This window comes from Narcine bancroftii, chromosome 4, assembly GCF_036971445.1.
Source record: "Narcine bancroftii isolate sNarBan1 chromosome 4, sNarBan1.hap1, whole genome shotgun sequence".
NCBI lineage: Eukaryota > Metazoa > Chordata > Chondrichthyes > Torpediniformes > Narcinidae > Narcine > Narcine bancroftii.
Window position 1 is genome coordinate 93,208,102 of NC_091472.1, and position 24,629 is coordinate 93,232,730.

General features: G+C 40.3%; 1 long non-coding RNA gene across 1 annotated transcript in view; it reads left to right on the forward strand.

Moving 5' to 3' along the window:
* Positions 1-19,157, forward strand: part of LOC138760845 (uncharacterized) — a 34,022-nt gene extending 14,865 nt beyond the window's left edge. The window contains exon 2 of the long non-coding RNA XR_011355904.1: positions 18,316-19,157. This is a non-coding gene — a long non-coding RNA (uncharacterized lncRNA). The remainder of the gene's footprint in view (positions 1-18,315) is intronic.
* The last annotated feature ends 5,472 nt before the right edge of the window (positions 19,158-24,629 follow it).

A 24,629-nucleotide genomic window follows, 5' to 3' on the forward strand; every position in this document is an offset into this window, starting at 1 on the left:
TCCCGCATCGGACTGGTCAGCCACAAACGAGCCTGCAGCTGACGTGGACTTTTTACCCCCTCCATAAATCTTCGTCCGCGAAGCCAAGCCAAAGAAGAAGACTTGGACAGGAGTTGACTCAATCATGATTATAGTCAGTTAACCTGGGAATTTGGGTTAAAAAACATTCTACTGGAGGAACTCAAAAGGTCGAGTCAGGAAAAAATAATGTTCAGTGTTTAAGTTCTGAACCCTTCAAGACTGAAGAACCTGGGAATTTATTTCTTTTAGTGTTTTCCAACCTGAATAATAGTATCCTGATTGCCAGTAAACCTCAAGTTCAAGTTTATTGTCACATGTACCAAAGTGCAATGAGAAAGTTTGTTTACAAGTAGTTCAGTTAGGTATCCTTGGTACAGTAAGTAGAGCACAGTACAGAAATGTAGAGTTATGGGGAACAATCAGTTGGGACAGCACTCAGCCACATCAGTTTACTTGTGTAAGGTTCATTCAAGAGCCTGATAATGGTGGGAAAGAAACTGCCCTTGATCTCACACTCATGAATCTTTAATAGAACTTTATAACTGCAACAATTCCAACTGTACAATAGCTTTTTGCCTTTAATTTACCTTTTTTAAAAAATTAACATATTCATTCATAGCTTCAGCTGTTTAAGGACTTCATATGGCAACAGATGTGATTGACCTAATTGCAGTCTTTTATCACTGCAAGGAACTGTTGAAATGTGGCATGGAAGTTTTCTGTAAAATATTCTGAACTATCTGGGCTACAACTGTGCTCCAAATGAAGCAAAAGCAATGATCTTTTTAAACGTTACCATCCAATTGATTAGTTCTCTGATAACTTTCAAGAACAGAACTTGGGATTTGATCAAATGTTTAACAAACATTTTTTTCAATTTAAATTGCAAACTAAAAATGTGTGTCTTGATTATTTTCAATTAGCTAAATATTAAATGTTAATTATTTTGAATGATCGGAGAGCTGAATATGAAAATAGAAAAATTATGGAAGGATGATGACTGTTTCAGGTCTCTAAATTTTAATAATAATGGTCCCAAATGGTACATGTGACTTTAATATTGCAGGGTATTATCATGTTCGGATGACCTTTTGTTATTTTAAATGATCGATTTACACACCTATTTAAAGGCTTGTTCATAACTGAAATATTGTGCACAACTTTGGTTATGATGCTTTGGGAAGTCCTGGAGACAGCACAGATGTGATTTATTAGAATAGTTTCAGGGATGATGAGCTTCAGCTAAAAGGTTAAACTGGAGAAACAGTGATTATGCTTCTTTCTGCAAAGACAGTTGATAGAAAATTTGAAGAAATTATAAATGGTGGCATTCTTAGCTGGTTTGAAAATGAGAACTTAAAGATTCAAAGTGACAAAGGACACAGATGTCATCTTACAAGAATCTTTGGATTCTACAACAGTTGCAAGAGATTTGAATGTCACAAATATAACCATACTATTTACAGAGGAGAGAGGGAGAAAATGAGAAAACAATACATCAGTTCTCTTCATGACAACAAAAGGGAAAATGCAAGAAAGATTTATTAAGAATATAGTATCAGGATATTTGGAAAATATTAGACCATAAGATGTAGGAGCAGAATTAGGCCAAATTTGGACTGGTCCATGGATAAGAAAGGATGAGAGTGATATGGACCAAATGGAGGTAAAAAGGGACTAACTTGGATTGGTAACAGTCATCATGGATGAGTTGGATTGAAGACTTAATTTTTGCTGAGTAGTTCTATTAACTTCAAAGAATTTGTAACTTATATAGTCAGGATAACCACGGGGGGAAAAAAAAAACACTTTTCACTGTAGGCACTACTTTGAGTGTGTGAACAGTTTCCTGTGATGGTGGAAGACACCAGTAAGTAAAGTCTCTTCTGTCATTTGAATCTTGCATCTCCAAGTTATTTAAGAAGCCTCCCATGTAATACAGAGACATAACATGGTGGCAGCGGTATAAAAGAATAAAAATAAAGTCACACAATTGATTGTAAGTCACTGAAATACAAAGAGGAAGAAGAGAAAAAATCATTACAAAAAAAAATGGCTGGAGCAACAGCAGTTCACCCATTGATGGACTGGGAGGCTGAACACATTGTTGAATCGTTTAAAAAATTTTCAGTAGAAGTACAATTTAGCATTCAAAAGCTATTTTAAAAATGCAACAGCAGAGAAGCGAGGCCTTGACTTATTTAATAGCTTGGAGCTTACAGATATGGAGAAAAATGATTCAGAGTAGATATTTGCAAAGTTTGTTTCTCACCTTGAACCCAGGTCTTATCATAGAATTAAAAGTTATGAATTTCAAGGCTTAATGCAAGAGACTGATGAAACTGTTGATAACTTCTCACTAGACTAGAAATTGTTGCTGCAAAATGCACATTTAAGGATAGAGAGGAAAGATTAGTTGATCAACTAATATGGGGGAGTGCCCATTCAGAAGTGCAAAAGTCTCTTATTGGGAAGGATAGCATAAAGCTGACACAGCCAGAGCCTTCGAAACCACAAGGACGCAAAACAAAATACATGCAGATCCACCCACAGCAAAGAGAAGGAAGGAAGGGTTAATGCTATAAAGAACACAATCAGAAAAGTGGCAGACAACAGCCCTTCAATGACTGAAACAAATGCCATGCATACAGTCTGAATGTTGAGCCTGTGGTAAAGCAAACCATTGGATGAAGATGTACAATTCTGGTATGAAGAAAACAGTAATATCAGTGAAGAAAAAAGACAAGAAGATCTACCTCATAAAAGGAAGCAACAATGAGGACTCCAACACCCAGATTCTGGACATAGAATCAATACAAGATGTCGGGTGAGATGAAAGAAAGAAGTGAGTTGCACACGAGGATCCAAAAACAGAGGACAATCCAGAACAAGCCTACGATATTTAACCAAAAGGTGAAGCTGGATACTGGATCACAAAGCAGCATCCTTCCACTCAGACTCTATGGCCAGTTTCTCCCAGAGAACATCATAAAAGGGTATCCAAAAGATGATTCATTGGAAACAGCAAATATCACATTAACGGCCTATGGTGGACCCATGATTAAGAAGCTAGGGAGAGCTAATACCAATGGCTGCCATAAGGGAAAAAAACATCCCCTGTATGTTCTATGTGGTAGACACAGATGGACCAACAATTCTAGGTCTGGATAGCTGCCGGGAGTTGCAATTGATCTCTATCAATTATGAGATCCAGATGAACCTATCCAAAAGGATCAACAGAGACATTTCATTGGAGAACTGACCTCCTTTCTGTGTGTGTGCACTCATTCACTCACATTGTAGCAGTCCAGCAGCTATGGAAATTCATCAAGGCAGATTTGTATTTTTATTTTAAAGCACTATATTAGTTGTTTTTCCAGACTCTTTTGTGTAGTCTTCCAAAGGCGCTATTTGCCTTGGCGAGTCTGTTGTCTATCTCGTTGTCGAGTCTGGAAAAACAACCAACTGAAAAACCTCACAAAGATAAGCGTATACAGAGCCGTTGTCATACCCACACTCCTGTTCGGCTCCGAATCATGGGTCCTCTACCGGCATCACCTACGGCTCCAAGAACGCTTCCACCAGCGTTGTCTCCGCTCCATCCTCAACATTCATTGGAGCGCTTTCATCCCTAATGTCGAAGTACTCGAGATGACAGAGGTCGACAGCATCGAGTCCACACTGCTGAAGATCCAGCTGCGCTGGGTGGGTCACGTCTCCAGAATGGAGGACCATTGCCTTCCCAAGATCGTGTTATATGGCGAGCTCTCCACTGGCCACCGTGACAGAGGTGCACCAAAGAAAAGGTACAAGGACTGCCTAAAGAAATCTCTTGGTGCCTGCCACATTGACCACCGCCAGTGGGCTGATATCGCCTCAAACCGTGCATCTTGGCGCCTCACAGTTTGACGGGCAGCAACCTCCTTTGAAGAAGACCGCAGAGCCCACCTCACTGACAAAAGGCAAAGGAGGAAAAACCCAACACCCAACCCCAACCAACCAATTTTCAGCTGCAACCGTGTCTGCCTGTCCCGCATCGGACTTGTCAGCCACAAATGAGCCTGCAGCTGACGTGGACATTTACCCCCTCCATAAATCTTCGTCTGCGAAGCCAAGCCAAAGAAGAAGACTATATTAGTAACTACTAATAATATAACATATTAGTCAAATCAAAACTTTGTGTGTGTGTGTTACTCAAACCATTACAGCTTAGTCATTCCAAAGTTCAGTCTCAGAAATCCATTGTCTAAATGCAGACTTTTAAATTGTACACAGATGTAATCACAAAGGAGATGGGAGAGACTGCTGAAAACTCACAAATCCTCGTCGAGTTTCTTCCCAAGAAATATCCTTTCGTACGAATGGTTGTTACAACTCCCCTTATCCTTACATAGGGGAAATAAAATGCTTGACTACCACAGTGCTTCCAAAATCCAGGTACAGGTCGATCAAAATGACCATTACTTTGGTCATGATCCAATGCAGCAATTCTCCTGCTTCCAAAACCCAGGTACAGGTAAACCAAAGTGACCTTTACTTTGGCTACAATGGAGTTCAATAATTCCCCTAAAAGGGAGAATCAGCCGAATTGTCCATGATCACAGAGTAATTCCTGCTCGGTGTTTGATAATATGGCTGCTGCTCAATCAAGTGCCGTTCCTTCAGTGTTCCTGACACAGGACTCTCTCACCTCCTGTGTCCCTTGGAAAAAGTAACCAATGTCCTTTCTCTTCTTCAAAGAAGCGAATTTGGGTACAGCTCTGTAGAGCGTGTCGAAATAACCAAAGACTTGTTGATCCAAACCAAGGCTTTTATTAATTAAAAGACCAGAATGACCTGGTCTGGCTAGGAGCAATCCTTTAAGACCTGCCAGTAGGTGTGGCTACGCTCTCAACCAATCACTGTCATCCTACACTACAATCTGTACATGTACACATTGGTGATAGAATCTGTACTATCACAACCCCGTACTAGTTGATGCCACCCAATCTCTCCAAAGCTGTGAATGGTTGCAGCCTGTACTAGCCCTTAAATTGATACCCACATTAAATTAAATGGGAGCTCATTATACCTCACCCCAACAAAGAAAATTTTGATTTGTAAGAGAAAAAAATTAACTGCAACATACAATGATTGAAATAATACATTCATTATTATTACATGACAAATATAACATTTTACAGGAATGGATACAAATATTAAGTTTCATTTGGTTGCGAAGCATTGCAAACTTAACATCTTGAAAGGCAATATCCTTGCCTCTAATGAGTTATCATTAAATCATATTCCTGCAGAATTAGACTCCAGTTTTACAATCATGTAATTTTGTTTTTACTCAGGAACACAAAGGGATGATGGTTAGTGTGCACAAGTGTTCCCTGAGCTATGCAAATGTAAACATCGAAATGCTGCAAAGCCAGTACAAGTGTCAATAATTCTTTCTCTATGGTAGAATAATTCTTTAGATATTCATTGAATTTCTTGGATAAGTAAGCCACTGGATGGTCAACATCATCACAACTTTTTTTTAAAAATAACACTGCTCCCACAGCTTATGCTGCTAAAGAAAATCGCTTCTCAAAGTCAGATGACTGCATAGAATGGGTTTCAGTTTATCAAATGCTTCCTGACAAAGTTCTGTCCAAACAAACTTTTCACCCTTCTTCAGAGGTAAGTTAAAGCAAAGTTTTACAGAACATCCCCAAAAACCTATCAGTTTTCTTACCTGTGGGAATGGGAAACTCTGAAATCATCTGAACTTTCGCCTGAAAAGGCACCAACTTACCTTGACTAACAGCCTAACCAAGATAAGACCCAGTAGCATGGCCAAATTCACTTTTGGCTAAAGTAACAGTAAGGTTTGCTTTTGAAAGATTTTTTTTGTAGTGCTCACCAGAGACCTGCTTACACTTGCCCAGCTTGGGTTTTACTAGGATCAGTTGACTACAGATCTTATTATTTGGTGCAAATATTCCAGAGATGAGTTTGGAGTGACTACCCTTGATATCAAAATAGTATTTGACCAATGGCCTTCCTTCTATTTAAAGTTCAGAAGCAGAGATATTCACTGTCAATTGCAAAATGATCAAGCAGACAAGCCTTCTAATGTGATCGGGTGTGCTGCAGTGGGTGACTCCTCTCTTGACACCCCAAAATCTTTCCACAATCTTCAAGTTTCAATTTAGGAGTATACCGTAATATTTTCTTCATCCCAGGATGAGTGCAGCTCCAACAATACCTAAAATACATGACACCATCCATGTCAAGGCAGCCTACTTGATTGTTATCCCATCCACCAACCTAAATATTCATTCTTTATTTCTAATTGCATAACATTTGAGAGAAGGGACATGGTTCTGAAATTGGGAGACCTGACTGGGGAGCTTCAGAACTCACTATGGGTTATGTAAATACTTTCTTCTTATTCCCACTTTTCACATATTCTTCCAGTATCTGATTGCTGCAGTGTGTACCATCTGGTAGATTCATTGAAGTCACTTACCAGACAATTCTGATGGCACCTTCCATATCCATGATCTTCAAAACACATGCCAACATTACTGTAAATATACGCATCTTTATCTTTACAAGCCCAAAATGTCGGAAGTCTTTACCCCACACCATGACCCTAAATCGAAGGATTGCAGTCATTCAAAAAGGCGGTTCACTACCAGCTTCTCAAGTGCAGTTTGGAATGGTCAATAAATAAGAGACTTGCTGGAAACACCCAGATCCACAAAAATGGATGAAAACTGAAATTACTAAAAGTGAGAAAAGGGCAAATGTCCTTCAAAAATATGATGGGTGCTGCTTTATTTTTCATACCTAGCCCGTCAACTCTGGCAGGCAGCGTTTGATACCTGGTGAGAATGAAGTGACATTAGCTTGTACACGGTTTTAGATCATGGGAGGAGAAATGAAACTGAGACCTAGCATCAGAAATGATAAAACATAAACCATGGTAGAAACTGAAAGAGAAATAATGAATTTATTGTCATACATGTAAGCACAATATATATGAGCACTGAAATTCTTACTGCAGCCAAACAGGTACTTTTTGTAGCATACATTAAATTGCCTTTGTATGAAATGAGATAATAAAAAGCAAAGATAGATCATTAATATTCAAGGTTACACTGAATAAGAAAAAGAAGTGAAGTTTCACTTATGTAGGCAGATCTTTTGGTGGTGCTGGAGTACCTCGAAGTTTGAAGAAAGCACGTCATTGTCTCTACTTCCTCAGGAATTTGCAGAGATTTGGTAGGACATCAAAAACTTTGGCAAACTTTTACAGGTGTGTCATGGAATCTATGCTGACCAGCTGTATCATGGCCTGGTTTTGGGGCACCGATACCTCTGAGTATAAAAAAAAATAGTGGACATAACCCAGTACATCATAGGCAAATTTGTCCTGACTATCAAGCAAATCTACATGGAACAATGGAACTGGAGAACAGCAACAATCATTAAGGATCCACATCATCCAGAACGTGCTCTGTTCTCGATGCTGCCATGAGGAAAGAGGTACAGGTGCTGCAAGTCTCCTATCACCAGGTTCAGGGATAGTAGCTATCCCTCCACCATTAGAATTCAAAACAACAGGTGCGATCAGAGACTTATTTAAGGACTTGTACATTGCACATTATTTGTTATTGAATACTTTTTTTCTTTATTGCACTGTCAGCTTGTTTATATTTTTCTCTTTGTATCTTTTGAGTACAATTTTTGCACTACTGATCAGTGGAAATTCTGCCTAGCCTGCAGGAAGAATAATCTCATGATTGCATGTGATATCATGAACATACTCTGACAATAAATTTGAACTTTGATGCAACTAGTCAGTATACAAGTGCTCCTCTACATACAATGGGGTTGCGTTCCAATAAACCCATCGTAAGTGAAAAAATCGTAAGACAAAAAATACAGTACTGCACCTAGCCTAGCCTACCTTAAGCATACTCAGAACGTTTACCCTGGCCTGCAGCTGGGCAAATTTTACAAGAACAGTCTATAATTAAATGTTGAATATCTTTTATTCCACACTGAAAAAAACATTTTAATCATAAAATATAGTGATAATGACCATGAACAATCCTAAGTCGGACCATTATAAGTAGGGGGAACCTGTACTTTCCACAGTACACTGTTAGAAGAGTGTGATAGAGCATTTTATGACCAGCAAATCTCAGACCATAGAAAGTAGAACCATTGTTGTGCCACCTTTGTGGTTTTCTCTATGATCTGCCATCAGGAGTGGTCCTGTGGACTTCCAGGAAATTGAAGATACTCCAGCTTAATCCCATCAATGGAGACAGGCATGGTCCCTGGGTGTGCATGGTCCCTGGGTGTGCATGGTCCCTGGGTGTGCATGGTCCCTGGGTGTGCATGGTCCCTGGGTGTGCATGGTCCCTGGGTGTGCATGGTCCCTGGGTGTGCATGGTCCCTGGGTGTGCATGGTCCCTGGGTGTGCATGGTCCCTGGGTGTGCATGGTCCCTGGGTGTGCATGGTCCCTGGGTGTGCATGGTCCCTGGGTGTGCATGGTCCCTGGGTGTGCATGGTCCCTGGGTGTGCATGGTCCCTGGGTGTGCATGGTCCCTGGGTGTGCATGGTCCCTGGGCCTACCTGCCTTAAAATTCACTGAGCTCCTTAGTCTTGTTGTTGAGAGCTCCACCTAACTGGAATATTTATTTCCATCCTGTATTCTGATTCTTAATTTAGTATACAAGGAACAGAGCTGAGGACTGATGGACATAGAAGTGGTAATATTGTCAATCTGCACTGATTGGGTCTCTGATGAAGTAGGGGATCCAGTTGCAGAGGGCATGAACAGAATCTCAGATCCCTTAGTGTAGTGCAGTCGAAAGAATTAAAGGCTTGTTGATCTGAACCAAGGCTTTTATTAACTAGAAGACTGGAGCGTATCACATGTAGGTCGACCAGTCCAGAATGATCTGGGTCTGGTTAGGAGCAACCCTTTAAGACCTGCCAGTAAGTCAATCACAACCATCCTATACCACGATATATACATAGACACATTGGTGATAAGAATCTGTACTATCACACTTAGTTTGATCGTAAGTTTTTGCTTGGACACTAAGCAATGATTATGAACATAAGCCTGCCATAGGTGTTCTTGTGGTGCAGGTGATCTAATGCAAGATGTAAAACATCTTATACAAGGTGGATGGCAGATGTCATTGACCTGTTCTGATGATAGGCACGTTGAAGTGGTTCAAGTCCTTCCTGAAACAGGAGTTGATTTCCTCCATAACCAGCCTCTCGAATCACTTCACCATGGTAAACACAAATGTCACAAGCTGATAGTTGTTAGTTTTTGGGCACTGGTAAAATGGAATAAATGTTGGAAACAAGCAAGAGACACAAGTTGTAAACTGAAATGAAGAGATTGTGTTTTATCAATCAAGAATGAAGCACTGTGATCAGGGGTATGGTGAAGTGATAAATATAAAAATATTGTGAGAAAATTGAATTAGCAAGAGGAATAAAGCCAGGAAATTGAATCCTTTGGCACTCATTTCTTAAGTGCACATTATGCACAAGAAAGTCTGTTCATTTGAGGTGTCTGGCAGACACCTTGTTTGGTTCCAGCTGCTTGCCTTTATCTCCTCAGAGTTGACTTTCAGTAAAATTTAAGCAAGGCTTCGTGGGAGAAGAGGAAAGGGGTGGGGGGGGGGGGGTGGGGGTTGGAATATCAGCAATCCTGAAGAAGAAACACATGTCATAGAAACATTGAAAGTCATTTGGACCTTCAAGCATGTGCCATTAATCGATATGAAAATGGCTTATCGTTCAAATCTTGTTGCTATATTCTCCCCATATCCCTTAATCTTTTTAGTAATTAGAACTCTTGAAAATAATCAATTATTTGCTTCAATTACTTGTTTGTGGTAAAAAATTTAACTGAGTTATCATTCTTTGGGTTAAGAAAAAATTCTGCTGTCTTAAATGGCGGATCCTCTATTCTTTGGCTATGATTTCTGGTTCTGAACTTCCTCACTATAAGGCTCATCACTGTTGCATCTTATCTGTCCAATTAGTGAGGGTTCTACAAATTTAAATGATGTTCTCACTCATTCTTCTGCATTGTTATTAAACACAAGTTGAATAGTTCTGCACATGCTAATCTGTCAATCCCTGAAAATAGTCCATGATTCGTGGTGCTAGAGTGGACATCCTCAGAAAATGATTAAAACTGCCCACAATATTCAACTGTAGTCTCACCAAGCTACTGTTTACAATTGCAGTTATGCACCCCTGCTTATGCTTCATATTGCCTCATCATGGCCTTTATATCATTTACCTTTTCTTAAATGTCTACTACACCTGCAAGCCTACTTTTCTTTATCTAATTTGTCACCAATTCAGGTAACAATGCACTTTCCTATTCTTACCACCAAATAGGTTGACTTCACACATTCACAATGCATCTGCCATACATGTGCCTACTCACTCTCTGAAGAATGGAGTCAGGCTGTGGATGAGAGGTGAGAAAGATAGTGGGACTGTGAAGAACTGTTGCGATTATGTTTAAATTGACCATGACCTCCACAGATGAAATAAAGTTAACCTAATCTTAATTACAAACCGAACAATTATTCTATAAACTCCAGAGCAGGTACTTAAAATTGCACTTGAGGTCAAAGTGGAATGGCGCGGGGAGTGGCAAGATGGCGTAGGGAACGGACGTGCCTTCCAGACCTCTCCTGACTCTGATTTATTATTTTGTCTTTAAGTGCCCATTAAAGTTCTTTTAAAAGTTTATAAATAATAAGAGGTGTTGGATTAGTGCCTAATGGTTTATATGCAAAAAAAGAGGTAAAAGAAAACATCAACAGACTGTTAAAAAACTACATTTTCCGAAATTGTCTGAGCCTACTTGTTTACAAGAAGCCAGGACTCAGTGTAGAATGGATCCAGAGGAGGACGTGCAGAGTTCGGCATTGAAGCTCCATTTTAAGCCGGTGAGGCTCTTTGAAGGTCGCATTCAACAGCTTTCGGACCAAGGAGCTGGACGGGTGCCAGTATTTCACACAACGGCCACTGTGAGTGCTGTTACTCAGTCTTTGACAGTTGAATCAGCTGGGGCGCCACCAGCTGGAGAGTTAAAGAGCTGTCATTCGACTGCTACAGTGGTGGCGCTGCAAAATGCATCTTCAATTACAACGGTTTTTCCAGACATCGATTCAGTGAAGATGATTAAAGAGATTTGGCTTAAAGATAACTCTGATCTTCAGTCTCCTGGCATTGCTGGGGGAACTCTGAGAGGGGTTTTTATACAAAGTCAAACTGCTAGAAAAGATACTAAATTAAGGGAAGGGACAGAAGATCCCGTGGTCTCTAAGGAACAGCAAGACCCCATTATGCCTGAATCTACTTCTGTTGAAATGTCTGTTAAGGATCTTGAAGATAAGATATATTCTGTATCGAGTCACTTTGCTAATTTTGTGAACCTGTTTATTTCCAAGATTAATGTGATGGCGGAAGTCATTAATGGAGCTTTTAAGCCTGAAACCATTGAAAGATTTGAAATGTGTGATCAATGTTTAGTCAATACACAGGATCAACTGCAAGATGAAAATAGAATAATTGAAACAATGCAGATCCAAAATAAAAATTTAGCAAAAAAGGTTGATTATTTGGAGAATCAATCTAGATGGAACAACGTGAAAAATGCCAGAAGGCATAGAAGGACCAGATCCAAGAAAATTTTTTACTGAATGGATTCCATGAGTGTTAGGACAGGATAAATTCCCTGAAGGTTTAATACTGGAACGTGCTTATAGAATTTTAAGAAGAAAATCTTTTTCAGGACAGAATCCAAGATCTGTTTTGATCCGTTGTTTAAACTATTGTGACAGAGAGACAATTTTACGTACGGTTACTAGAAATGCCCAGCAAAATAGATCTCCTTTGATGGTTCAGAATAATCCTGTTTTCTTCTATCAAGATTTGAGTCAAGAAATGATGTTTCAACGACGAGAATTTAATTCTGTGAAAGAACGGTTGTGGAAAAAAAGACATAAGGCAACATTCAGGTATTCTGCGGTACTGAAGATTTTTTAGGATGGAAATTAGCCAAAGTTCTTTGACAATCCTAAAGAGGTTATGGACTTTGCTCAGTCTCTACCAATCATGCAGTTTCAGGAACGATGTAGTCCTTCAAGGTCTCCAAAGAGAGTAGAGATGTAAGGTGGGATCCAGATTTTTAAAAGAAATGGAAGGAATGATGACCGAAGTGGTAACGTTGATTTAAAAAAAAAAAAATCTTTTATGTTTTTTTTGAGAAGAGTTTAAATAGTTTAAATAATGATGATAGTTTAATGAAATGGGAGTTGGGAGAGGGAACTGGATGGGCACTAGTTTCCAGAAGTCATCAGCTACCTGTGAGTTATCTCACACCCAATATTTTGGGGGAGTTACCGCTTTGGGCAGTTTAAACAGGAGGAGGTAGTTGTGACCTCCGACCTGTTTTTTTTCTTTTTAATTTTTGGGTTAAGAAGTGAAGTTTTATTTTATTTTTTTTAAATAAATAATTTTTTTTAACTCTTTTTGTTTTCTGATTGTAATTGAGAGGGAATTAGGAGGTTTTTTTCTCTCCTTTTTTTCTCTTTTTTTGGGTATTTTTTTTCTCTTTTTTCTTTCTTTTTTAAGAGGATGATGTCACAGAAGATAATAAGTCAAAAATTGAGGATGTTGAATTAGATGAAGAGGAGGATGAGGGGAAAGGTGATAAGAAGAAAAAGAAGAAAATTAAGTACAAATACATTGAGGGAGAAGAGTTTAATAAAATTAAATTAATTTCGATAGAGAATTTTGAAAATGTTATAAATGAAGAATATGGAGAATTTTATAAGAGTTCGAACTTTTTTCTTTTTTTTATATAAGGGGAGGGGAAGGAAATAAAAAGTTATCTGATTGTTTTTCTAAGGGATGTTTTTGTTCTCTCGATGAATTATAAAGGAAACTTGGTATTAATGGAAATTCTGAATTAATGTATTATTAATTATGATTTTTTGTATAACAGATATATGGTTGATATATGATTTTAATATTTGAATTTAGTTTTAAAGTGGATTTCATTTCTTGAATACATGTATTATATTTGATTTAAATATATGTTTAAGGGTATTATTTTAGTATTGATATTTTTTTTGTTGTTAGTAATTTTTGTTGTTGTTAAGTTTTATCCTTTTTTTGTAAGTGGGGTTTTTTCTATTTTATTTACAACATTGTTAATTAATTCTTCACTCTTTATTTTGGGGGGAGGGTTGGACTGATTTTAAATTAGATGATTAATGTTGTTATAATTATTGGGGGGTTAATTTGTGTAGTTTAATGATGTAGTATTCTAATTTTTATTATCTTATTTTTTATTATTTCTTTAAATGTAATTTTAATTTTATTCATGTCATAAAATTTTAAATAAAGTTTTTTTTAAAAAGTGGAATGGCGCACAGCTTATGTAACACAGAAAGAGCTAAGGCATGACACAATTCTTTCCCAGAATCGACAAATATGACAATGAATGTAGTACACAGCTGAAAACTGCTTCCTTTGAAATATGTATTCACAATATAGAAGAGATTGGGATAAATTTGTCAAGCATGCTCTTCCATAAATTCATGTTGACTTTGACCAATCTTGTTCCAAATACTTGATGATTGCAGCTTCAATCATAAACTCCAGCTATTTTCCCCTCTACTGATCTCAAGCTAATGAGCTTATAATTTTCTGTTTTGTTCTACCATTTTAAGAGTGAAATTATACAAGCTACCCTCCAATTTGTAGAAATTAATGCATGGTTTATAAAGGTTGGAAAATAATTACCATTATATCCAGTAATCACAGGGCCCCTTCCTTGAGTATTCTGGGATAAAGGATATAAACTTTGGGATTTATTAATTTTTAGTCCAACAATTTCCTGAACACAGTTTCCACTCGAGTTTTAATTTTGGCCATCACACAATAGGAAGGATGTGATTGTAGTGGAGAGGGTGCATTCATCAGGATATTGCTTGGTCATGAGGAGAGTCAGGAGACCAATCTGCTTCTACATGCATTTCTCTGCTCAGGTGGGAGAGCAATTTGTTTTAATTTAGCATCTCATCATTCGTAGCGAGTAGCTAACTGCATGTGTGGCATCCATTTGGTCCTTCGAAATGCCAGTTGCTCATAGCTGCCCTGTGTTCATTGATGACCAACTGGTTCCTAGTAACAAGTCATTGTCTCTTCAGACCTGCAGCAGCTTCCATGTGATAGAGATCAGACCTCCAACTGATACGATGTGAAACACCAGACTTCATGTGACCTCCATCCATGCCTCTACAGCACATGCCAATGGAACCACTATGCCTTTAAAGGCCTGCTGTTCTCTATTTGCTGCAAAATGGGCAGGATTATGTCCAGTATCTGGCAAAGAATTGCACATGAATTCCAGAGTGAAGGCCAAGGCATTTTGGCTCCACTGAACATCTCCTGAATTCTGTGAAACAAATCTGAGAGTTAATTGAACATCTTGTACATTCACATCAGTGTTGTCACGATAGTATCTCAATCATGGCCTTCATTTAGTTTTTATTGAAATTTAAATTCCACATTAAAAAAAAGAGAGCATAAAGATACATATTAAAAGTCAAAAAATAATACATTACACTTAGATCATACATTTCATCCAAGGTCCCCTGCCTTCTTAATCAAACAAATTATATTATTATAAAAAGAAAATATTAGCCCACTACCAAAAACGAAGCTGTTTGGCAAAGAGAGGAAATAAAAATCCGTAACAGAGTAAAAAAATACATTATTAGTCAACACCTCTGCATAATACCACATCAAAGATTTTGAAAGTAATTTCATTTTAGCATCACAAATTGTAGTCTGTGCCAGACTACAATTGGCTCGTGTGCAACACATTGCTCTGAGATGTGCATCCCTTTAACTTTGTCTGCTCATCCTTTGCAAAGCCAGTCTATGGGGCATTGGTTACCATGACACTTTGTGCTCTGCAGCAGAGCATCATCCCCCTCCTTTCCATTCATTGTCCCCACTTGCTCCTCCCACTCCATCTCCTCCTCTTGTAGTGATCCCCAACACTGACAAAACCGATAATAATTGTTGTCACAGCAAATAAAACGTCATGATGCAGCAGCATAGATGTGGCGAATGTCAATTGGTAATCACAATGAAACATTGTTAGCAAGCATCCCTGCAGGTCGTGTGTTTCACTTGCAGTAGTATGGACCCATGACATGCAGGATGTACTTCTTCATAATACATTCAGGCATTCAAGACTGCTGCGTTGTTTGATTGCTGAGGTGCCATGCATTTCTAGCCACACTATATCGGGTAAACTATCATCAAGTTTATCATCATCCAATTTTCTGGTCATTGGCGCAAATCATGCAGACACTTAACACATATACTGACAAGCAATACATATACAGGACAAATATTCATAAATAAATAAATAGATATTATTTCATGAATGTGAGAGTCTCGTTCAGCATTCTCACTGCCCGTGGAAAGAAGCTGTTTCTTAGCCCGGTGGTGGTGGCTCTGATACACCTGTAGTTTTTTTCCCGACAAGAATAGCTGAAAGATGCTGTGTGTGGGGTGTTAGGGGTCATCAGCGATTTTTGCGTGCCTTCTTCAGACAATGATCCAAGTAGATCATGTTGATGTAAGGAGGGGATGGGGCAGAGGAGGGAAGGGAGAGCCCAGTGATTCTCTCTGCTATTCTTATGATCCTGAGGATGACCTCCAATTGGCCAGGATGCTCTCGATGGAGCTCTTGTGGATGGTAGCCTGTAGCCTCGCCTGCTGCAATCTTTTCTGGAAGTGTCATCGCTTTTGCAACTTCCTGACAAGTGATGAGATGTATATACTAATTAAATGGACTCCATGGAACTTGATGTTCTCTACTCTCTCCACCATAGAGTTATTGATGTTTACTGGAGGGTGGTCATTCCTAGTCCTCCTGACGTCTTGCCCACATTGAGACTCGGGTTGCTACTCTCGCACCATATCATGAGATTTTTCACCTCTTCTCTGGAATGATACTCATTGTTGCTGATGAGGCCAATGACTGTTGTGTCATCTGCAAACTTGATGAACCTGTTGGAGCTGGATCTGGTGATGCAATCGTGGGTCAGTAGCATGAACATTTAGAATCAAACAGGATTTTCTGTATTTTAGACCATTGTTCTCTATTGGGTCAAATATAATTTTCAGGCTAAAGTATTAAAAAAATAAAAGCAAAAGTGAGACACATAATAAAAACATAATATAGAGGAAATTAGATGGAAAATTAAATATTGAAGAAATAAAATGAGAAAATTAAAATTTTTAACATCTGAATTGTCATCTTTTGGAGCATGAAAGTGGCATCATTATGAAAGAATGTTACTCTCCCTGCACTAGATTTATTTGAAGGTCCTCAGATTGGACAATTTCTATTAGGTTATTTTTTTTTCAGCAGGTTTAGAAATTGAAATGTCACTGCAGTTTTAAAAATTTCTTATTTGAGAAATGTGACATATTTAAAATGACTTAACAATCCAACTGTTTAGGTGCCATTTTGGGGTTGCCTTTGAGATCTAACTATATTTAGCCAAAAGATTTTGTGTGATGATTCCAATTTATTTCTTGAAAAAGGAAATTGGTTAATCTGATTTTGGGAGCTGTTTATCATCCAGATCAGGAAACAATCATTACCAAATGTTTCAGCTGCTGCCAGCAGGTGTTTGTTTCTGAACTGAAAATCCGATATACATTGCATAGAAGACATAGCATTTCCCAGGTTATGGGTTAACTATTGTCCTCCCACACAGTGCAAAGATATGGTTAGATAAAGTAAGCAAAGACCGTGTGCTGTGCCATCCTCACCCACCTATGTTGTCATTGTAATTTTGCAATAACCATCATCTCAATGGGATTGGCAGAGGCCTGACAGCAGCTTGTTGTCTGTCCACTTACTTACTGAATTCCAAGTGATGTGCTAGATACTGAAAGAAAAGAAATAAACCTAATAAATTAGAAGTACATTTTATTAAAAAAAATTTAAATGACCACATTGCACATTCACAATTCTAAAATAACCTGGACCTTTTGGATTAGAGTGAAGTCAACATGAAATAATGTCAGGTCAGGCCCAGCATCTGCAATACAAGTATGAAATATAAAGCATGTTACACAGTTTTACTCCCAAAGAAGGATGAAATGTGGTTAGAAAATAAGCAGATGAGAAAATTAAGAAAAAAATAGGAAATGTGATATGATTTATTGCCAGTGACTACATGGTTGAGACAGAATACAGTGCTCTAAAATGTATAGATTAGAGATAGCGCCTCTCAATAGGCACTTTCAGGAGGCCAAAATACCCCACTGTAAAGCCGCATATTTAACCCTATGTGGCTATCGGGAGGCCACCTGAAAGCGCAGGAGGCGCCTGCAAGGCGCACTTTGTAACCCTCCTCTGGGAGGGACAATCACTGGAGCACTGAGGTCCCCCCAGGCACCTTAATGCAGCTGCCTGAAAGCACCTGCTCAAGGGCAGGCTGATGACGTCACAGTGACGTCATCAGCCTAAGATGCTTGGTGCGAATTTTGAAACACAGTGTGCAGGCAGGATATTGCAGGTACAATTGCATTTTTCAGCCTTACAGTATAAGGTTATAATCAAACTATGGCTGCAAAAAAGACTTCAAACTGATGTGAAGCAGAGATGACTGATTCTAGACCATCTGTCTCAGGAATCCCAGGAAAGGGAGCTCACTGGAACAATGAGGGATGGTCCCACATTTGAACGCTCATCAAGAGTACTCTCAGCACATGGTCATAGCTGCAGTAAAATTCAGGAGGTCACAAGGCTGAAGAGCCTGAGGAAGAAATTCCACACAGTCCTGGACACAACAGGAGGAGCGGCAATGGGCGCAAGGAGTGGCAGTACTTTGAACAGTGCTACACTATCTGGGGGGCTAGCTGTTCAGCTACTCCATTGAACATAGCCAGTGCTCTGGAGAGCCCTGATTTCCCCAGAGCTCATCCTTGAGGGATCTCAGGCCTCAACCAGCAGCAATGGTGGAGGAGACATGCAGGTCCAGGAGGTGTAGGCTGCCACAGAGAACTCTGCTGGCATGGATTTGGATGCCCCTGAGGGAGGCAACGCAGAGCTCACTGTCCCTGGAGAACACAGGTACTGTAGCATTGAGGTTGTGTGTATGGAGAAGCACATAATTCCAGTACTGATGCACTTTTCCTGTTTCGACCTACAGCCTCTGGTCCCAGATGCAAGTGCCAGTGCCTGACCAAGGCTCAGGTTCTCGCTAAGGAGCTGCAGACGATGATGATGGCACTTGACAGGGAGGACAGAGAGGGGGACTGCCAGCATGCAGAGGAGTCACTGGAGCAGGAGAGAGCCCTGCTCGCCGACCTGAGGGAGGAGGTGGAAGCAATGCACCACCTGTCCGAAGTGGACAGGCAGGTCCAGTTGGTGACTGGGTTGTCAGCTTCCCTGCAAGAACTCAGCGCCACAATGGACAGGCAGTCTGCCATCTTCAACAGATTGGTCATGCATATGGAGGCATGTCCGTCCTCAATCCCACAGTCATATGGTCTCCCTAATCCCATGTACCTGGCCCCTCTAGCCAGCATGTATTTCATTCCACACCAGTGCATCACGGTAGTGGACTCTTGGACATGACTGAGATGCTGGCGTCTAGGACAGGTTCCTCCACCACCACCCACCTCATAACTCTCAATGCTGGAATGAGCTGTGTGTCTGACTAAACTTCTTGAATACTGCTAACTCACTGTTCACTTTTGTTGTTCCTGAAGCCCTGAAATGTGCAATTTTCTGTGCACCATTTTAAGAATTGAAACACTCAGCAGTGAGATGCTATGGTCCTGGGTGGAGGTGTTTGTTGTGTTTACCGTTTTTTGTGTTTGTTCTGTGGTTTTCAAGTATGGAGTGGATTTGCACTGTGTTTTGTCCATTCCATTGTTTGCATCTACTTTGGTGCATACTTTGAATTGTTATGTCCCGTTATCAACCTCAGATATTTATGAAGCAATAAGGTTTCTTGAAAAACAATTTTTATTAAATTTTTGACAAGCAGTGAAGTCTCAGGTTTCATTTATATGCAACTGTTCCTTCACAAGAACACAGTGTTCTTGTCGCTGCATTCGGTTGGTGGGGGGGGGGGGTGGTGGAGAGGGGAGCAAGTTGTGGGAGTTGGGGAGCTGGGTGGCAGGGATCTACCCAAGTGGCAGCCGCTACCCCTGAGATTCACTCCTCCCCCCTTACAGGATGGACATAATTGCAGAATGGATGGCCTGGTGGCCATGGACCTGCTGATTGTTACAATCTTAGCCATTGGGTGCAGGGCCATCTGCTTCAACTAATGTCCACTCTGACAGAAAGTCATCCTTGTTGTTAATCTCACATATATTGTGCAGAACACAGCAGGCAAACACAACATCTGGGACAAAGGCGGTAGAGATATCCAGACGCTTGGACAGGCACCGCCAGCGGCCTTTTAGATGGCCAAATGCATGTTCCACCACTATCCTTGCAGAATTAAGGAGCTTGTTAAATCTTCACTGATCGGATCCAGTACTCGGTGCTGTGTGAACCCCTTCATCAGCCAGGTTTATGAGGGGTATGCCGCATCACCCACAAGATGCACTGGAACCTCCACTCCATTTACCTTTTTGAACACCTGTGGGCATAACAATGCAGAAATGTAGTTAATTCGTACACCTGCTCATTGACACAATAAATATGCATAACATTGACACACAGAGCTATGAAGGGTGAACACTCACATCATGTGGGAAGAGCTATCCAGCCTGGTCCTCTGCCTTTCTGTACAGAGGAGAGTTGGCAAGCACTTGGGCATCATGCATGCAGCCCAGCCAAACCACAAACATATCTGAGAAGTTGTAACATGAATGGAAAGTACATTGAAGTTATAGACATTGAGATATGAGGTGATAAAGATCAATGGCTTTAACTCACCAGAACCTGTGGTCGATCACAGCTTGCAGAATCACCGAGTGCCACCCTTTGCGATTGTAGTAGGCTGCAGCATCCACGCTGGGGCCGATAATGGGAATATGTGACCCATCAATGGCACCAGCACACACTGGGTATCCCCTTTGTCCAAAGCCATCAATGGTCTACTGGAGACGTGTTCCACTTGGTGGGGAGACGAAACGCTTATCAAGGAACTTCCTCAAAGCGCCAGTAACCTACTGCACCACCATGCACACAGTGCTGACGCCTATTCCAAAGATGGTACTGATGGATCGATACTCACAAGGGGTGGCATACCACCACAGGGCCACAGCTAGTCGTCCAGGCTCCAATGGTCACTGCAAGTCTGGTCTATGTGGCTTCAGGTGAGGTTCTATGAGTTCCAGCACGAAGTGAAAGCTGCCACATGACATACAAAAGTGTCTCCTCTACTCAACATCATCAAATTTGGTGAGGACATTACTCCAGAACTCAGCATCCTGGGATCAGTTCAACCTCCAGAGAGACCGATGTGTCACCACAGCTAATTGACTGACAAGCACCATTCGCCTTCGTCTGCAGCGCCTACACTTTGTGCTCCTTTCAACCTCTAACTGCTGCCTTCTAGCCCACAACCTTTACAGGAATCTTCTCCTGATTGCACCTATATGATTTTCAGATCTCAAGGACGTGTGAAGAACTTCAGCACTAATGGCCTTACCAAGGATTTGATGTATCTTGTTCTAAACACTGAGAAAGGCTGAAACCATCATCATTATGCCTTTTGACTGCTCTGGGTCCGCTCTAGTCGGACTCAAAATGACATCACATCAGTGAGCGGGAGTACAGCTGACACCGGACAGGAGCTGGAGTGTGCTCCGAGGCACCTCCCATGCAGCTGTCCCTTTCAGGTGACCAGCACTGCACTTTTAGCGCTGCCACCTGAACGGTAATTCCACAGGTCTGATTCTGCTTCTGCAGGCGAATTCTTGGTGGAGAATGCACCTGAAAGTGCCTAATATGAATTGGAATGTAGGTTCAATTATCAATGACTTGATATTAAGTCATGTCTCTCTAGTCAAGACAGCAATTACATTATTAAATATTCAGGATGCAGTGACCCAAAATGTTTAACTTACAGTTACCTTCACTGGACATAACAAGTTATACATTGGACTATCAATGGTCCTGAAATTAAGTCATGCCCTCCTTTGGCCTCTCTTGTCAAGGTAGCATATGTGCATACATTGCATCTTAATTATATTTACTTTGGTGAAATGAATTTTTTCACATTCATTTTGCTTCTCACCTCCTTTCTATTCATAATGACATTGATTCTTCACTTGGGTACAGTTGCATCCTCATCCATTAATTTCTTTTTCTCTGCCTGTAGCTATGACTCACAAGGGAATGTCAATAACTTGTTTAATAGGATAGAGTGATGTGTCTTTTCTGCAGGGATCATTGAATGCTGGTCATGATCAGGAGTCAAGACTGATTTACCTTGTTACTAGGGATTCTTACAGCATGACATAATATTTTATGTGTTTACTATTTTATGTAAATATCCTCCGTGGTCCTGAAGAAACACTATCTCGTCTTTACTGTGCAAGCATGGTATGAATGATAAATAAAGGTGACTTGACTTGAAACAATTCCAGAATTCTCATTGTGGACATGGAACAGACTGGGTAAGAAACAACCTTGGGACCTTGCCTATTAATGTATTCATCTACTCAGGTGAATTTGAGGAAAAAATATAAACTGCCAACTTCATGTTACCTGACTGTGGCCTGAAAGGCTTGCTGCAGTGGACTGAGGCTCATTAAGTGAATTAAAGTTTACTCTTCATTGTGATGTGCAGTGAGCTGGATCCATAATTCACATCTGGCACGTCGACTGGTTACAATAGACACAGCAGCAACTATGAACTAAGAAGGAATCTTGTAATTTACAAAGTTTCCCGTGACACTTTGTAGCATAAAGAATAATTTCAAGCGACTTAAGCAGATATTAAGACAGGCAATCAAAAATCTGGTGTTATGGGCCCAGAGGACTCCAAAACCCAGCAGCAATAGAAATTCACCAAGACCACTGGTTACTTCTCCTTTTAATTTTCTTTAAACATAAAAACAGGATCAAACCTTAACTTATTACTATTAACAACCTAACTTAACCCCTTTCTTATTCTAAACACACACCTATGTTTTATATCTATAGATAGATAGATAGATAGATATATATATATATATATTTATATATATAGATAGATAGATATCTATATATGTAGATATAGATTTAAAACATAGGTGTGTGTTTATATATAGATAGATATATATATATAAACATATGTTCAGGAAAATTCTTTGATTCACAGTCCAATCTCACCTCACTCCTCCAAGTTCACCGGAATCAGGCAATTCTTATACTGTGCACAGAATTCAACAGTTATGAATTTTCTCCAGTTAAGTTAAATGGTTACTGCTCAGGAAGGTTCTTGTTGGTTTCAGAGAGAGATTTATTGCTCGTTGGACACACACAAACTGATTTACTTTAGTGACTTGCCAAAGAAACTTCCCCATTAGGGTTTTCCAAATGATAACCTCTTCTTCTAGGTCGCCACCGAGTTCCTCTTGTTTCCCTTATTTCAGGTGAAACACTCTAGCTAGCCATTTCCTCTTGTAAGGACTACAAGGGTATTCAACAGGCTGAACTCAGAACTCACAACTCATCTTCAAAATGGGGTTTTCAACAAGCTGCTGCTTGTCATATAACAGCTTCCAAAAGCCACTGCAGAACTCCAACTGAATTTTCTCTCTCTCTCTCTCTCTCTCTCTCTCTGTGTGTGTGGCAAAACCACATGACCTTCTTGCAGGGCTCCTGAAGTGCCAGATAATGAAGTAGACAAAAACGGTGTAGTCAAACAATAATCATGGCTTTTACATTATGGTAATAATGGTACAATAATGAAAGACAATGGATGCATACACACTTATACACAAGGGGAGAGTCTTTAATGATTGAGATAATACACGGCCAATGTCAGTAAAGCAGGGCTAGGCAAGTGGAAGACTGACAGCATAGCATAGATTCACCACAGTCTCCCCCTGGCAGAAGAAGAGTTAAAATCAAAGGGACAGCTGCTTGGTAAAATTTAAGCAGGTAAGCAATCCACTGCAAGCTTAATACATCAATAAAATAAATGGGATTGAGAATTCACTGACATAACCAAAACAAGGCTAATATCTAGCAGGGCAATCAGAATATAATGAGAAGTTTATGAATACTGGAGCCTCTCAGGTTGTTTACAGATACGAGTGGAGTTCCTTATTGGAGTGGGTGCAGGAGTTGCAACATTGGGAACTGGTCGGTAGTGTGAGAAGGCCGGACTTCTGGACCCACTTCAGAATCACCAGCATGAGACAGTGGGGCCTCAGCATGGCCATCTGAATGCTTACTAGGGGTCATAGGCTGGGGTGGTGAGTCCAGTCCCTCAGGATCACTCTGAGTAGGGGTGTGCAGAAGAGGTGAACCAGGCGGGGCAGGATCTCTTGGGGGTACAGTGTCTGTGCTCCTGTCTGGAAATTTAACATGGGTAAAATTGGGGTTAGTGTGCAGCAGCTGAACTGGCTGGACTAGAGGGTCCGTTTTAAGCATACAAGCGTGTCTCTTCAGCAGTACGGTTCACGGTTCAGATAGATAGGCTGGCCAGTCTATCACAGTTCCTGATTTCCGAGCAAAAGTAAACATACAATCCTGAGGTGTTTGATTTTTTTTGCAGTACACAATGGAGACCGAATAGAATGCAGCACCTCCTGCCACTGGGTAACAGGTTAACCATGTGTCTTTAATGCAAGGTTAACAGTCTTCCAGACTGTGGCGTTAGCCCTTTTGACCTACCCATTGCCCTGTGGGTTGTAGCTCGTGGTGCGGCTGGTGGCAATCCCCTTGCGTAATGGCTTGGCACAGCTCTGCGCTCATAAATGATGAGCCTCTGTCTGTATGAATGTAACTGGGAAAACCAAAAATACTGAAAATTCTGTCGTGCCTTAATGACAGACGCCATTGAGATGTCAGGGCAGGGTATCGCAAAGGGAAACCTTGAATATTTGTTGATTACAGTAAGGGAAAATACATTTTTATTTGAAGGTAATGACCCTTTAAAATCTAAGTTGATCCTCTCAAAAGGTCAGGTTGCCTTGATGAGAGTGGCCTCCAGAGCTTTAAAATACTGCGGTTTGCATTCTGCACAAACAGGACAGCTTTTAGAAAGTTTTCTGACTTCTTCAAGGGAGTAAGGAAGGTTGTGTAGTGGAAGAATCTTGTGACCCCTGGGTGGCACAGTCTGCTGTGGATCCCCTATCGTCCCTCAAGTTGAACACTGGCAGCACCTCGTGGCAATGTGTTAGAGGGAACATTTAATCTGCCAGGTCTATACAGGATCTCATAATTGTAAGTTGAGAGTTCTATTCGCCAGCGTGCCATTTTATCGTTTGTAATTTTACTTTTGTGTTTAGTACTAAACGTGTAGGCTACAAATTTTTGATCAGGGTAAATTTTCTGCCAGCTGTC